The 15,714-nt window shown below is 44.2% G+C and overlaps 2 protein-coding genes and 1 pseudogene across 5 annotated transcripts in view; 2 read left to right on the top strand and 1 right to left on the bottom strand.

Moving 5' to 3' along the window:
* LOC147033530 (E3 ubiquitin/ISG15 ligase TRIM25-like) overlaps positions 1-15,714 on the top strand; it is a 295,818-nt gene that overhangs the window by 32,441 nt on the left and 247,663 nt on the right. The window lies entirely within an intron of this gene.
* The window catches only part of LOC147033531 (E3 ubiquitin/ISG15 ligase TRIM25-like), a 472,162-nt gene that overhangs the window by 379,141 nt on the left and 77,307 nt on the right, over positions 1-15,714 (bottom strand). The window lies entirely within an intron of this gene.
* On the top strand, positions 5,081-5,841 carry LOC147033532 (uncharacterized; annotated as a pseudogene).

Below are 15,714 nucleotides of genomic sequence, written 5' to 3'. Positions count from 1 at the left end.
ACCATTCCATGAATTAACTACTCTCTGAGTGAAAGTCCCCTGCCTTGTTACTGTCTTAACTCTCCTGTTCTTCACTCTTAACCTATGGCCCCTGGTTCTACCACTGTCTACTCTGTTGAATAATTCATCTGCACTTATTTTATCTGTACTTTTCATTATCTTAAACATCTCTATCATATCTCCTCGTAACCGCCTCCTTTCTGGTGAATAAAGCCCTGTCTCCTTCAGCCGTTCCTCATAGCTGAGTCTAGCTAGGCCCGGAATCAATCTTGTAGCCCTGCGCTGAACCCTCTCTTTGGCATCTATGTCCTTCCGGAATTGTGGTGACCAGAACTGCACACAATATTCTAAATGTGGCCCTCACTGAATACCTATTCAATGTTATTGATACTTGAGTTAATAAATACCTGTGAGTGAGAGTTCATAAATACCTGTGAGTGGATGTTACTTGATATTACTCACCACAGGTCAGTTACGGAGATTTTCAAAACCCATTATTGATGTTTAAACAACATGGCTTTTTTACATGGCTTTAAACATGGCTTTAAACAACAACCGCAAACCCGCAAGGCCAGGATGAACGGCTTCGCAAATCCACACACTACCCTTGACACGGCCGACCCAGCAAGGCCCAGACGTCAACTCCGCTCATCCCCCGTGCCTCTACAAGCTTTGAGTCTGGTTCAGGCTTTTCACATATGCATATCTTTACGAATCTCATCTTGGGAATGCATATGGATGCTTTTATATAATCATTCGTACAAAAATTCTAATTGATCACATGACCTAGGTCCAAAATTTCGTACATTAACCCCATGGCTGTATTCAGGGGTGGGGCATTTTTATTCAACTTTCTGGTTTTACAGTTTTATTCTTCCACTTTTCCTTGGTCCTTCCGAGAGTATTCTTGGGCCGGTTAGTGTTTTCTGCCTGGGGGGTGTTCTTGGGCTGGGTTGGGCGCTTTTCACATCTTTCAACAGACCCTCACACTTTCCCTGGCATGCCTCCCACTCCCTAAACCTCCCAACGGGGTGTCCTTCTGGGATTGGGTCAGGAGTTTTCATACCCTTCCCTTCCCCTCATCACCCGTTTGGACCCTGGCCTGGGGATGTTCTTGGGTTGTTCCCTCAACCTCCGAATGGACCCTAACCTTTCCGGGTATCCCCTTTCTGATGTGCACAAAAACTCCTTCTCCCCTTGTTCTTTTACGATGAGGGCAGGTCACACACACACACACACACACACAGAGAGAGAGAGAGAGAGAGAGAGAGAGAGAGAGAGAGAGAGAGAGAGAGAGAGAGAGAGAGAGAGAGAGAGAGAGAGAGAGAGAGAGAGAGAGAGAGAGAGAGAGAGACTGACTAACCCATATCCCCAGTGAGAGAAAGGAGGTAGCTCTTTTCTTACCTTATCTTAAGCTGGCTGGCTCTTTCCTCCTTTGTCTCACAAGGGCAGCTTGCACCCCTGCCCCCCGTGGCACGGCTCATCCCATCCTCGTCGCCATTTGTCGAGATCTGGTGCGTTCGTACTGATTGGTATCAAGCGCTGTCCACACCGATCACAGGTAGAGAAGAGTTCTTTATTGCCCCTCAGACATGTACATGGAGAGAGACAGGCAAAGACTACATACAGTTGTTCAGTCCAAGGCAAGTTCTAGGCTCTGGCAAGCCTAGCATTTTAGCTTGTCTTGTATACAATTTGCCCTGCCCCTCGCGTGACCATCTGTTAACATGATTCACCCTGTTCCCATCATCAGCTTCTATTGGGAGGCGAAAGCCCAAAGCTTATCTTTTTCCATTCCCAGGGATCGATTTCTTTTTCGGAGACCAGAGGCTCCCTCTAGGCTTTGAAAGTATTTCTCGTTGATTGACAGGAATGTCTGTTCTGGTCATTATCTGACTAAAGAAAAGTAGGGTGACAGGAAGATTACTTTCATTTTAAGAGCAATGACATTCCATCCTTAAGTTCTGCTCCTTGGATAGTGGAAACAGCTGTTTAACTGTGTCAAGCATTACTGATTTATGACCAGGTCTCCCTTGGTACAAGACTCAAAGAATGCTTTGCAAGGGGAAATGAAAAAGCCAGCTGTTCAGTTGTGTAAGTAGCAAGAGATTAACGACATGCCTTGGGTGTTAAAACAGTCCGGCATCCACAGCTGGTGAGTCCATTTTACAACAAGTAAATGTCTGGCTTTTAAAATGTTCCTTTCGACTGGCCAGTTCAAGGTAATTCTACCAAGAATGGCTGTTTTCAGCTTGGGACATGTGCCATATCTCCACACGAGGTCAGGATGGAAGAGTCTGCCTTCCTGGTGACAGCATAGAAAGGGTATTGAACCTTGCCCAGGACATCACCAGCATTCTGAGTAAACAGCCGAGCCCCAAGCAGGTTGGACTTTCTCTACATGTCCTGAAAAAATCTCATCGCAAAAACCTCGTCGCCACTTTATATCGGTTTGGGAACTGTGTCAGCTATTCTAGTGCGCAGTGTTACCTGACCACTAGAGCCAATGAGGTTTCTGAGCTTGAAGAAAAGGAAGGTATCTTCATCCCGACCAATATCGTTCCTGGACAGTTTCTTCAAGTTGCGTTAGACAACATCAACTTCCACTCTGAAACTGAGGATGGTGGCTGTCTGGATGTGACAACCAATATCATATATCAATATTCAAGTGGTCAGGAGACAATTTATTGTGCTGGGAAAGTGTGCTATCATAAAATGAGGCAAACTACAATAAAAAAACTTGAGAAGTTTGAACCAATCAGCAGCCACTTTACTCTTAAAGAGAGAAAAGAGGCCCAGTCATTGTGTGGTATTGGAATGAGTGAAAATGAGATTAGAGACAGTAATGTATTGGTGGTTATAAATATTGTCTGGTTCTTACTAAGGATGTTTCCTACTCAGACAATGACAGCTGAAGACAACAGTCCATGTAGCATACCAACTTGGAATGCATTCTTTGAACTTTATTCTGGGAAACAAGCACATAAAACAAAGATTGGTTATGGTCCAATGTATCCACAAACTCCAACCAATCCAGATGTTGTCAAGACCTCTCGAGACTACTTTATTTCACTGAATCACAAGTTAGGACAATTGAACACTGTGATAACTTGTGATCAAGCAATATATGATATAATAAAAGGTTTCGTAAAAAAGGATCCAGTGCGATATAAAAATGTCAAAGTGTGACTTGGTGGCTTCCATATTGTACAGAAATATCTTGGGTCTATTGAGTTTTTGATTAAACAAAGCGGCATTGAAGAGGTACTGGTTGCTAGTGATATATGTGGTCGGGTAAAAGCTAATAAGGTGATGGCAGGAAAGGACTACCATAAAATGATTCATCACCATTCATTGCTAAGTGAGGCTTTCTTCATGCTAAAGTGGGAAGCATTTGAGCAATGGTTGTTCCAGAAAGAGTACACAGATCATGTTGAATCACTTTCAACTGTGTCATCGCTGTAAGAAAGAATTCGAGTGGATTATGAAAAACAGGACAAAGACAATGTCGAGCAACATGTTATTGATGTGCCGAATAAACTGAAATCCCGAGATACTGTCTGGGAGGAATTTGAGAATTATTTAGGAAAGACAGCACAGTTGTGGGGAATGTACATAGAAATGGTACTCATTCTAAAGCGTTATGTGAATGCTGAGAGAGCTGGCCTTTGGAACCAACACCTCCTGGAGGCAAAAAACATGTTACCATACAATGTTTTGTCTGGACACAGCAAGTACATGTCCTGTCTTCCAATATATTTGAGTGAAATGAACAGCCTTCCCAACTCAGCACCAGATGTTCACAAAGAATTTGAGGCGGGCAACTTTGCAGTCTATCAAACGGAAGGTGCACTCAATGGAGAAGGACAGACCTCGCTTTGGAGCAAACCTACAACAAAGAAGGGAAAACGAGCCTATTTAAGGGAATAACCCAATCAGAATCAGCACGGGAGAAGTATGTAAAAACACTGCCCTTCATGACAGCGGTCTCTGAGAGTGTAAAACAGATGGTGCATTTGCAGTTTCCTGACTCAGACCACCACAAAAAAGTGAATAAAGATGACATGGCAAAGGTTCTTAAAATCAGAGACTCTGTGACAAAGTATGAGAAATCCATTTGCTCCGACCATTGCAGCTGATAAGTTGGTCAACATTGCAACGGGAGAAATACTCGCTTCGACGGAAGTTGTTGATTCCAAAAGACTTGGAGTAGAGGCAATTGCATATGCAAGTTACACTGATGCTGAGAAGATAATTACCACAAAGATATTGATGTTTGCTGCACAACAGAAGCAAAGGGGAAAAAAGGAAGAGCCAGTGAAACAATTGGTTTCTGAGGAAGGCACAGTTATCAGAGCCCTCGGCTTTACTCAGGAGCTGACTAATGAAGGTAAAATAGAGGTCTTTGGCTACGAATGGTGCGACTACCCTCCATGCCTGTTTGAACCACACATAGCTGGATACACAATGCGTAAAGGAAAGAAAGCTGACTTCCAAGACACCTTCCACAGCAAAGTCAGTGATTCATGCGGGCCAGTCAAAGAACTGCCTCCCTCTGCTTTAAAACCAGTGTATGTCATAGATGCAATGGCATTCGTTCAACGCTTCCAAACCCTTGGGTCTAGCGTTTTCAGCAAACTTCAGGAAAGATACAAAAACAAGATTTTGAAGATGAAACCGATGAACTGTTCCGAGGTGCACTTTGTCGGTAATAGATATGACTTTGGTGAAATGAGCTCGAAGGGTGACGAACGCTTGAGACGTGAAACAGGAGCGAGCGCACCAGAGTTCGTTCCAAATGATAACATGAAAATGCCAGTATGGATTCCAGTATGGAATCAGTTTGACCAGCAGGATGAGATTTAAGAGAGCAGGTTTGCTTTGTTCCTTGGATTCGAAACAAAGTCGTCCCGGCCAGATGGTTTCAGTCTTGTAATTGGTGTTGATAGCGAGGGAATTTGTGTGACCAACAGCGGTGTTACACTGTTTTAGGATTTGTGCTGCAACACCCATGAAGAGGCAGACACCAGAATATTTGTGCATGTAGCCAGCTGTCAGGATAGCAGTATATTCGTCATTCATGCTACTGATACTGATCATATTACTTGCAATGTATCATTTACCACGGCTCTAAAATGTGAAGGAGTTGTGGGTGGAAAAGAACAACCTTTTTCTACCAATTAGTGACTTGGTCAGTGAGTTAACAGAGGCAGTTGACAATGACCCCTTAGAACTTACTGCCACATTAAGTGTTTCCGATGTTGTATCAGGATGTGATTCCATCAGCTACCCTTTCGGACGAGGGAAGTAGAGAGCAGCCAACGTCGCACTACAACGTGTTGGAACAATGCTACAAATGACTGATTTCTCGCATACAGATTCTTGTGTGGACATCAAAGTGTTCGAGGAAGCAAGAGATTACTTTTGTCAGTTGTTCGGGAGATTTGGCTATTCATCTCTCGATCGGTTGCGTGCCCATTTATTTCTTCCAGCAAACGAGATCTTCGTTCTCTGCCTCCTACTGAGGATGCATTTCCCTGTCATGTTCTCAGAAATCTTTGTCAAATCAATCTGTACAAGCAAGCAAATCTATGCAACCCAACCCTTCTACCACTGGTGGAATATGGCAGACATTTTGATAATACTGGCAGATTAATTCCTGTCATGAAGTGCAAGGATAGTAAACCGGCCTCAGCCAAACTTGCTTTCTGTGAGTGCAAGGAATGTTTAAAGAACTGCCCATGTGCTAAGGCTGGACCAGCATGTATCATTGCATGCAGCTGTAATGGTGACCGAGCCAAATGTGGTCGGCTGGCTGAGGAAAGTGAAGACTCGGACTAGACAACAGTAACTTGTATCTGGCGGCACCACTTAAGTTATTAATTCTAATAGACGTAGTGAATTGCCTTTTTAAATGCGGCAAAAGTGAACTGTCATTTCTTTCATGCTTTAAGGTCGTATGACTCTTTGTATCTTTGACAAACTAATAGTTGTCAGATTACTGTTTGACTACTGACAGTGCATTTCAAAGCAAACGTTATTGTGGTGACATGAGTAGAAGAGCCCTGACAAGGCAGCTTATGCTGTTTCTGAGCTTGCAATCCATTTAGGGCATGTTACTACTTATATCACTCGTTGTCCAAGTAGCATTGACTTATAGGGAGTTGATCGGAAGAATGTAACATCGTAGAATAGTTTTCATCATTTTTGTCTCTCACACATGACACTGCAGTACCTTGTGACATTTTTCAGTCTTTTCTCATCTTTATACAAGTACAGGGGGTCCTCGGGTTACGACGGTCTCGACGTACGACGTTTCATGGTTACGACGCATCTCCCATAAATTATAAAGAAAAACACCAAGTGCAAAAACGTCTGAAAATTAGCCACAAGAAGTGATCGATCTTGCTTTGAGTCTCATCTGAACAGTAGAAACACCCCGACCATCCACTCTCTGTGTGTTCACCCAGTCTTCAAGTTCGTCTTCCCATTCGGGCCATCGGCATTTCCTACCTCTGAAAGCCTTTGTTGACTTTTTGCAGCGAGAAAGTTCGCCCCTCTGTGAGTTTTGAATTCCTCGTGTGGACCTCTTGTTTCTTCATACCGTACTCTTACCAAATCAATATCTCTCGAAATATATTGTTACGGCTGTGGAAATTCGCATTACACCATGAAGGGCCCGTAGGTGAGATATCTCTTAAGTACATGTGGAGCTAGCCCAAAATCCAATGTCTAGAGGGAATTTATATGATTCATTCGGGATGCGACGCTTTTGGATAGCCGTTTTTCTGTTCTCGCTTTATTTTGAACCAACCACGTCACAACCACCAACCACAATGCCGCTTCACAACAACCACAACCACACCAGCCTCTCAACAACCACGCCATCCTCACCACTCCGCCAGCAACCATCAACATCTCCACGAACACAAAAGGGGAACAACAACAACTCCCACCCCGATTTCTCTGGTAAACAAGAATGACGCTTGGAACTCAACTCCCGCCCCGATTTCTCTGGTGGAATGCCCCCCCCCGCATGCCGCAAAGGGAGGGGCGGGGTACCGGAGAAATAAAAGGGCGCACGGAGGCGCCGCTAGGAGGAGGTCAGGTCAGGGCGGTCGGTGAGAGTGTCAGGGTCAGTCGGCGGTTCTGGGTCTTGGAGAAGCGGTCTGTAGAGCGACCCGCTCGTTGGAGCTTGGAGTCGGTGGAGAGTCTGGACATCGCGGAGGGGACGCGGACTGGAGGCGCTGCTCTGCCAGCTGTGTTGCGCGGACCTGCGCGTTCGTACAAGGAGCGCCGGAGAGAGCTCGCCCACCATCGCACCGCGAGGGTGCAGGTAACCTGCAACGGTCTCGTGGGACTCGTTTGGTCTGCCAAGTCCCATGCCATAAAGGCCCACGGGCCCCCTCTGCCCCCTTGTCTTTGAGGGTGGCCTTTTCTTTTGCTTTCGAATGAATGTTGTTGGTGCCATCTGTAAAGTAGAACTGCATAAGTGTTGCCGTGTGTACGCGTATTCGGTTTAACTCTTGCTTTCGCTTTATATGTGCATTTTGATTATTGTGGCTGTATATGTGTGCTTTCCGTGTGTCGCGTAATAAATGTGCATTGTGTGAACTGTTTTCCCATTTCGCTTCATCTTTTCTTTATTGACCCTCCATCCTGCTTCACGTAAAAGGGTTCGTGGTGGGCTTAATACGCCCGGAAATTAATCGGAACCGTCGAGGCCGACGATAACACCGCTTGGTTATCACTGTAGCACGGAACGGACCGCTTAAGTGGTTCGTGTCTGGAGTCGGCCTGCGGCGAGGTACGATCGCCCGGTTTACCATCCGCGTGGGTACTTAGGTAGGTCGAGTTTGGCGAACAACCCTATCCTACGCGGGTGGCCGATTGGCACGATTGTGGTGAGGTCGAAAGGCCCTCCCGTGACTGGCTCCGGGCGATAGTTCCCGGAGGGTCACGACTGAATTGTCCATCCGTTGGGCGACGGGGTCGCGATTCGAGTGACGCGGCCGTCCGCACACCGGCAGGCGCAAATTCGCAACAATATTCTGAGGTCGCAAACTCATCACTGAAGAAAGCAGGGAAACGCACAAACAGCCGCGGCAATCAGGGAAGACACTTGGAGTATGGATTGAACTTTTTCTAGCTCAGCTATGGTTTACCTTGCTCATTCTACGTTTTTCAAGTTTCGGTTAACAATGCAAGGTAATAAACGTAAATATAAATACCATATACGCAGATAAGGGAGCCTGGTGTTGGCGCAGTGGTAAGGGCAGCGGCTTGGGATCCGAAAGGTCCTGAGTTCAAGCCCCGTTGGGCCACTGAATTAATTCACCAGGGGGTTGACTCAGCCTGTCATCCTTCCGAGGTCGGCGAAATGAGTACCAGTGCACTGGGCCAGTGTATACCCCGTTTAAAATAGGTGTACCATTTCCCTGTGTCGTAAGAAGCGACCAGGGTTGCGTCAGGAAGGGCATCCGGTGTAAAACATGTGCCAAATCACAATGCGGATCATACGGATGATCCGCTGTGGCGACCCTGAAAGGGAGCAGCCGAAAGAAGAAGAAGAAGATACGCAGATAAGTATCGACATCGATCCAAGTAAGAATAACCTCTCTGCAATGAGTCAGGGAAATTAATTGACTTTCTGCAGGAAGAGGACTTTTACATTTTACGAAGAGGAAGATTTTATGGTCGTGTTTTGGCTGGAAGACCACCATCAACGGAATATCCCAATGAGCCTTATGTTAATTCAGGAGAAGGCTAAAAGATTGTTTGACGAATGAAGGGCAGAACACACTAAAAGGTGTGTTCTGACTTGCGTGGAAAATCGCGTTACAATGCGTCATAGGAACGGAACTCCGTCGTAAGTCGAGGACCCCCTGGAAAGCAAATTGACTATTTAAATCATTTTTGCAATAAATAATAAAATTCTAATGGACATTATTCGTACTGTACTTTTACTTAATGTACACAACAAAAGTAATGAAAATCCACTTATTTTTAGAGATTTTCATATTTGTGACAATCAATTTGCTGGTCATGGTGCACTTTATTGTGATCCATTTGAAATAATTCTTCTCCAAAAACATCAGAGGGATAGAAGAAGTTGATTCAAGTCGTATTTTAAGATAAAATCGTACAGGAAGGCAATCTATACAGCATTTCTTTGATAAAAGTGCCAGATTTTGGGCGAGATCCGATTTTTCTGACCTTTTGACCTCTGGTGACGTAGAAGGTCACATAATTGAAATCTACTTGATATTATCCTATAGCATACATCTAGACAAAGATAATGAGTGGTAATTTGTTGTCATAGGGTGTTCCATTGTGGAGGAATGGTCAATTTAGTTTCCCCTACCCCCAAAATTTTTGTTTTTTCGGTCATGGCCTTTCATCAAAAAAACCTGCCCACAGAAGTTGCGCAATGGAGTTGACGTGTCCAATAACACTTTTCAGGTGGCCAACACACCCACTGATATGGTTCACGTGTCAAAATTGTATAGCAGGGGTGTCACATCAAAAGTGTATTTCTCAGCCTTGGCTCCCAGACGACAACCGATAATAAATAAAATAAATATGGAACATGTTTTTAAAAAATGAAAGTCTATTCTTTCAATTTCCTTGTGGACTTCATCTTGTGGAACATCCTGTTGGGTTGGGCTGGAATCGATTGGGCTGGAATTTGGGTTGGGTTGGGTTGGGCTGGAATCGATCGGGTTGGGCTGGAACGAAACCCGAAAAATTTTGCTTCGTGTTCCACATCACTGAGACACATCTTGAGCTTTCCATACAGTCTGTCATCCTGCCTTGCTCTCCAAACTCTCCTTCTGTGGGAAAGCAACTCCACTCTTGGATTACTGACTTCCTATCCCCTCGTAGACAACGTGTGGATTTCAACGGAATCCTTTCTTCTCTCCCTGTCATGCTGCAGTGCCTCCGTACCAGTGTTCTCGATCCAGTCCTATTGTTGCAGTTGTGGAAATTCACAAAACACCATACTGGTTCCCTGGAGATCAGTTATTTCGATAAGTATGTGTTTCAGCTTGGAATCCCCCACTGATGTGTCAAGGGCATTGTTCATGTGCGCGGCTGTGAATCTTTGAGGTAGCCATTATTCTTTTTCTGTCTTTTATTTTAACAAACATCGCAACGCCGTCATCTCCTACAAACATCCCAACGCCATCATCTCCTACAAACATCCCAACGCCATAATCGACAAACAACGCTACCTCCGCACCATCCGCCATTGTGTGGCACAGCGAACAGCCGGGCGCTAGCGGATTACCATATTCGGATCACAAGAGGGCTTCCCCGAAACAAATCAGTGACGTCGAACATGGGGTTTCCAGCGAGGGGTGAGAGGTCGGAGGTGAAGAGTGGGCGGAGCCCCGTCCTCGGGTGAGAGTTCGAGGGGCGGCTCGCCAAGCACTATAAATGGGCGGAGTTCGACGAAGTCTCGTTTGTTCAGTGAGGGCAAGTTCCAAGAGAAGTCTCAGAAACCGGCGTCTTCAACCAGTGCCAATCAGGAGGAGAAGCCAAAGAGCCAGCGGCAGTGGCGGCGGAGCTTGGTGGTCCGGGCAAACGGCCCTGACGTTGCTCGAGCAGCGTCGCTGAGGTAGTGGACGGGTCATTAAAGAGCATCAACTCTAAAAGAGCCAAGGACCCGTTCACTCCTCCGAAAGCGTCGCTGGCCAGGCCTGACAAAAGGCAGTGACGAGAGCCGGACCACCAAGGAGAACCAAGCAGCCACTCAAGCCGCTCGCTCAGCTGCTCAAGCCGCTCGGCCGCTCAAGCGACTGGCGCGATGAGACACCAGGGGTCACCGACCCGAAGACCTTCGAGCGGTCATAAGGGGAGGCCAGGTATCCTGCCCGGCCTCTTGCGAGCCTTCGGTCATCCAGGCTCCGAGTTCGAATAAAGGCTCACGGGCCAATTTCTTTTCTGGGTTTTTGTGTGAAAGTTTGTTCTGTGCTGCCTTGTCTTTTTCAGTAGAAATGATTTCAGTACGTGCTTGTACATAAATGAGTATACATCGGCTGTATGCTTTTCTCGTGTCTAGTCCCCTTCCCCCCATTGAATGCGTGCCTATTAAAAATAAATACCCCATTTGTTAAATTTTCTCAGCTCGTACGTGTCCATTTCTGCAATTGACTGAGCATGTCGTGTGTGTTGGAAGCTCGCAAGGCCGTTGTGCCACTGTAACGGGATAATCGGACCGACGGAACTTGGTGATTAAAACCGCTCGGCATCGTACACGGAACGGGCTCGCGAAGCAGCTCTTTTCCGTACGAGTTCCGTCGAAGGTGAATTTCCTCGGTAGATTCCCCGCATGGATACTTGGGTAAATAGAGAATTTGGCTATTCTATCTATTGGTGAGTTCGGTCCAAAAGAAAGGACCCTTCTTCTCTGGCGTTTTCCGGAGAAGTACGATCTGAATTCCGGGCGATCGAGCAGAGCCGACTCCACTGCTCCATCTAGTAGTCGTGCTCATGGCCGGCGTCCCGGCGAACCGTAACACTATTCCTAATCTTCATTAATGATCTCCGACTCTCTCAACAATCTGATTTGATGATGACTTCACCCTCTGCCGTGACATTTCTCATCATTTGGACAGACAGGCTGGAGCCTCTTCCCTCTCTTCAGACCTTGACACAATTCCAAAAAAGTCACGTACTTGGAATATGTCTATCAATCCTGAAAAATATCACACTCTCATGATCTCTCTCCAAAAATACCGTTTGGAACCCCCCTTCCCCACCCCACGTACTTTCCAAACAATCCTCTTGAGGAGTTCAGTTTCTCAAACACCTGAGTCTCGTAATCAGCTATGATCTTTCTTGGGTAAACCACATTTCAAAGTTAGCCTCCAAATACAGTCTGCACATCTTTCTGGGTGTCCTGGACTGGAGATCATCCGTCGTCCCAAGTCCTTCCTTGGTATTCCTGATTACGTATCCACTTACAAGGTCTTCATCGGCAGCTTGATGGACCTTTTCTACCCCCGTTAAACCTTCAACCCCAACCCAAACCCCAATCCCACCTCCTCCTACATTTCCAGTTTTTCCTTCCTGAAAGTTTGATTCTTCATCCGTGTTATGAACCCCATGCTTCCTTCTCGAACTCTTCCTTCCTTCCCACATCATTATTTGTCCAAGTATTCCTCTACTTTATTCTTCATCATGAAACCTTCAAACGTGCCGTTGGTGTTCCTCCCCTCCTCCCCTCATCCCCTCATCCACTCATCCCCTCCTCTCCTTCTCCCCTCTCTGCTGTTCCGTTCTGTTCCGTTTTGTGTTTACCTCTTCCACGAACCGAGACTCGGTATACCAAAATTGCGTGTGTGTGTGTGTGTGTGTGTGTGTGTGTGTCCGTTTGAACGGGGTAACTGTTGGTTGTGGAGATGGTAACGTTTAAATAAATTAATCAATATGGAATGTTGTGATGGGAATCATAAAATTATATCAAGACTTCGTAAATAATTGGAGGTGGTGTGTGGGTCGTGGAATCGTTTACGGTAAGTAAATAAATACATAATTGCAGCGGTGTGTGGGTCGTGGAATCTTTTAACGTAAATAAATAAATAATTGGAGGCGGTATGTGGGTCCTGGAATCGTTTATGGTAAATAAATAAATAATTGGAGGTGGTGTGTGGATCCTGGAATCGTTGATGGTAAATAAATAATTGGAGGTGGTGTGTGGGTCTTGGAATCGTTTCTGGTAAATAAATAAATAATTGGAGGTGGTGTGTGGGTCGTGGAATCGTTTGAGGTAAATAAATAATTGGAGATGGTGTGTGGGTCGTGGAATCGTTTAAGGGAAATAAATAAATAATTGGAAGCGATGTGTGGATCCTGGAATCGTTTCTGGTAAATAAATAAAGAATTGGAGGTGGTGTGTGGATCCTGGAATCGTTTATGGTAAATAAATAAATAATTGGAGGTGGTGTGTGGATCCTGGAATCGTTGATGGAAAATAAATGATTGGAGGTGGTGTGTGGGTCCTGGAATCGTTTATGGTAAATAACTAAATAATTGGAGGTGATGTGTGGATCCTGGAATCGTTTATTGTAAATAAATAAATAATTGGAGGTGGTGTGTGGGTCCTGGAATCGTTTCTGGTAAATAAATAAATAATTGGAGGTGGTGTGTGGGTCGTGGAATCTTTTGAGGTAAATTACGAAATAATTGGAGACTGTGTGTGGGTCGTGGAATCGTTTAAGGTAAATAAATAAATAATTGGAGGTGATGTGTGGATCGTGGAATCGTTTAAGGTAAATAAATAAATAATTGAAGGTGGTGTGTGGGTCCTGGAATTGTTTCTGGTAAATAAATAATTGGAGGTGGTGTGTGGGTCCTGGAATCGTTGATGGTAAATAAATAAATAATTGGAGGTGGTGTGTGGTTCGTGGAATCGTTTAATGTAAATAAATAAATAATTGGAAGTGGTGTGTGGATCGTGGAATCGTTTAATGTAAATAAATAAATAAATAATTGGAGGTAGTGTGTGGGTCCTGGAATCGTTTATGGTAAATAAAAAAATAATTGGAGGTGGTGTGTGGGTAGTGGAATCTTTTAACGTAAATAAATAAATAATTGGAGGCGGTTTGTTGATCCTGGAATCGTTTCTGGTAAATAAATAAATAATTGGAGGTGGTGTGTGGATCCTGGAATCGTTGATGGAAAATAAATAATTGGAGGTGGTGTGTGAGTCCTGGAATCGTTTATGGTAAATAACTAAATAATTGGAGGTGATGTGTGGATCCTGGAATCGTTTATTGTAAATAAATAAATAATTGGAGGTGGTGTGTGGGTCTTGGAATCGTTTCTGGTAAATAAATAAATAATTGGAGGCGGTGTGTGGGTCGTGGAATCGTTTGAGGTAAATTACTAAATAATTGGAGACGGTGTGTGGGTCGTGGAATCGTTTAAGGTAAATAAATAAATAATTGGAGGTAATGTGTGGATCGTGGAATCGTTTAAGGTAAATAAATAAATAAATAATTGGAGGTGATGTGTGCATCGTGGAATCGTTTAAGGTAAATAAATAAATAATTGGAGGTGATGTGTGGATCGTGGAATCGTTTAAGGTAAATAAATAAATAATTGGAGATGATGTGTGGATCGTGGAATCGTTTAAGGTAAATAAATCAATAATTGAAGGTGGTGTGTGGGTCCTGGAATTGTTTCTGGTAAATAAATAATTGGAGGTGGTGTGTGGGTCCTGGAATCGTTTAACGTAAATAAATAAATAATTGGAAGTGGTGTGGATCGTGGAATCGTTTAAGGTAAATAAATAAATAAATAATTGGAGGTGGTGTGTGGGTCCTGGAATCGTTTATGGTAAATAAAAAAAATAATTGGAGGCGGTGTGTGGGTTGTGGAATCGTTTGAGGTAAATAAATAAATAATTGGAGACGGTGTGTGGGTCGTGGAATCGTTTAAGGTAAATAAATAAATAATTGGAGGTGGTGTGTGGGTCGTGGAATCGTTTACGGTAAATAAATAAACAAGCAGTCATAGACTGGTAATTACGAAATCGTCAACTTGACCTCTGACCTTGTCTAATAAAAGCTGTCTCCAGAGAAAGTCGCGACGCAAACCAGAAGTTTCTACGATGATTCTGCACCAAACCATCAAAAATCGAATGTTTGACCTCAATGTGACCTTGACCTTTGACCGATTTTGACCAAAATCTAATCAGCGCTAGCCATCACCCTCCTGAATCACGTGGTGTAATTTGACATTGGTAGCTTCTTCCGTTCTCAAGTTACCGCGGATTAACGTAAAGTAAAGGTCACACTCGACGCCCCCCCCCAACTCGAAAGGACGCGCGATGAGCGCGATGACGTCAGCGCGCACACGCAAACCCTTTACGTGACTCAACGATGCGTCTGCTCGAGCGCGCTGCACCATGTGACGAGCCGCAGCGAGCCGTGACGCGGTGGGTGAAATATTTTTATACAATCTTAAAACATCCGATTTTAACCAGAATTTCGACAACCGAATGTTAAGCGTCCTAAGCGATCTCAAAAACCGGCAAAATTAAAATCGAAGTTAAAATGAACTCGTAACTTCGACCGAAGCAAAAATACTCCATTTCTCCACAGGAATTTACGGAATTATTTAATATTATTTTATAACACTGGAATTTTTAAAACAGCCGTAACTCGATAAATTGACACACAAACTCTGCCGAACTTCCCTCGATCTTCCAAACTCACGTTCCGTCAACAATACCTGTGGTAACTTTTCTCGAGTTATCATGTTTTGGATGTTTGACCTCACTGTGACCTTGACCTTTGACTGATTTTGACCAAAATCTAATCAGTGCTCGCCATCACCCTCCTGAATCACGTGGTGTAATTTGACATTGGTAGCTTCTTCCGTTTTCGAGTTATCGTGCCTACAAACAAACAAACAAACAAACACACAAAAACACAAACAAACAAACACACAAACAAACACACAAACACACAAACAAACACACAAACAAACACACAAACAAACACACAAACAAACAAACACACAAACAAACACACAAACACACAAACACACAAACAAACAAACAAACAAACAAACAGAAGACGGAAGTGATCAATATATTTACGAAATCTTTAGATTTCGTAAGTAATTATAACAATTGTTATAATTAAATATTTTTTGTTGATAAATGTGATTCACAAAGGTTATGAAGAGATTTTTGTGTCT

The sequence above is a fragment of the Eptatretus burgeri genome, chromosome 2, assembly GCF_056783735.1.
Source record: "Eptatretus burgeri isolate ZD-2024b chromosome 2, Ebu_testis_v1, whole genome shotgun sequence".
NCBI classification, from domain to species: Eukaryota; Metazoa; Chordata; class Myxini; order Myxiniformes; family Myxinidae; genus Eptatretus; species Eptatretus burgeri.
This window is presented reverse-complemented; position numbering and strand designations above follow the sequence as displayed.